The sequence below is a fragment of the Nicrophorus vespilloides genome, unplaced genomic scaffold (assembly GCF_001412225.1).
Source record: "Nicrophorus vespilloides isolate i.1.1-1 unplaced genomic scaffold, Nicve_v1.0, whole genome shotgun sequence".
Lineage (NCBI taxonomy): Eukaryota > Metazoa > Arthropoda > Insecta > Coleoptera > Silphidae > Nicrophorus > Nicrophorus vespilloides.
Genome location: NW_017095806.1, coordinates 41929 through 43913, shown reverse-complemented (window position 1 = coordinate 43913; position 1985 = coordinate 41929).

The window sequence follows — 1985 nt, the reverse complement described above, 5'->3', positions numbered from 1 at the left end:
ATAAACAATTATTGACGGATATAATAAAAATGTGAAATTATTACAGGGATAATAGAAAAACTTACTTGTACACATATTGTAATTGTTTGAATACATAGTTTCTTATTTATAATGATAAAAAGAATGAATGTAAAATAACTAAAATTTATAGAAAACTATTACTAACATATAATATGTTATAATTTGGAAATGATATTTTTTTTATGATTTTTGTCGAACATTACAATGAAATAATGAGTAAATAAACTTGTAAGAAGTAAACATACTAAGTTATGTTAATGAGACAATTAAATGTGAAAGTTTGAATGAAACAAGTTTTATATATTTATTTAATGCAAGTGTAAAATTTATCTAATAAATTCAATTATCTACAAAATTTTCATCAATTTGAAAATTATACTATTTTTTTTGAAATAACTTATTCAATTTTCCCTTAATAATAGCTAAAATGTTTTTTCCAAAATTAGAAATAACAATTAAATTATATAACAATGATAAAATATAAACTAGTATTAAGTGAACAAATTAAATTATGTTAATGGGAAAACTAAATGGGAAAGTTTTAATGAAACAAGTGTACTTTATAGCGAGTGCACGTACGTTTGTAGTTTTGTTTGTTCGGAAGACATTTTAACTGGGAACAATGTTAACATAGTTATACGATTGTAATTAGTTGTTGAGCTTCTGTTTACTGCTGTAATTCGATGTTGGTGAGTTCAGAAAGTCATGACCTGATTTGTATATAAATTGCTACACACAATTTTCAAGTAAATTATATAAGATATTTTATTACATGTAGAATTTACTACAGTAGTTTATTTTGTATTTAGTTATTTATATTTCAAAACAAAATATTTTATTCAAAACTTGAAAACATTAGCAATTTTATTTGATAAAATTGAAAAACACATTTTTTGTACATTTGACTTTACGTACAATAATGTGTAGAAGTCATAAGTTTGTAAGATAAATAAACTCATATATAGAAGTGTACGCTATTTCGAACAAAGGTTTACAAAAAAATGTAAATGCATGTAAAAATATGTTACTTATTTAATTATTTGTTGCTTTTTGGATATATTTTCTATATAAATTAAAAATTGAGTTCAAAATTAAAGGATAAAATAAAAATTTATGCTTATTATGTAATTTTTTGGCAAATTTTGTTTTTTTTTTTATTAATATTTATTATCACAATTTCTGTACGCATACTACAGTCAGCATTCACTTAATATATATTAAAACTATATTATTTGTTGCTTTTTGGATATAATTACTATATAAATTAATGATTGAACTCATAAAAATATATGTTTATTATTTCATTTTTCCTAATTTTAGTTTTTGTTTTCATATTTGAATATTTGTAATAATCAAATTGAATTAATCATTAAATTTTTGCGAGGGTAGTGAAAATAGGAAATTCCATTACGACACGACACATTAAACCCAGGAGTGTATGGGGCATATTGAAAGACTATGATCAATAGCATCCTCTGCGTGCATGAAAAATTGGCAGCCTCCATTCACGTCTCCGGTGCATTTTCCCGTCCGGAGGCGGTATTTTATAAATGAGCTGCGGCCCATTTATTAATGGCACAACGCAGGCCGGGCCGTAACCCGCCCATACTCCAAACCCATTCAACAGCCCTGAGGTGTCGTCCCGTTTGGCGGCCGAAGATAGCGCCCGTCACTTACGGCCCATCGCGGCTTCTCCTCCGTAAAATCTTACGACACTCATATAAAATAGAGCTAATGTAGCAAAGGGTTTACGTATTCAAGGTCCTCCTACACCGGATGATTTATAGTGCACAAATTACAGTTTTCCAACAAATTCAGTCCTGCATTATTCAAAGTAACAAATAAATTAGTATGCTTATAGTAATAACTTACACTTAATAAGTAACTTGACAAGTTTCGTGAACGATATTATACGAGTACGTAAGTAGTGCATACACACCATTAGATATTGCATTCTATAAATC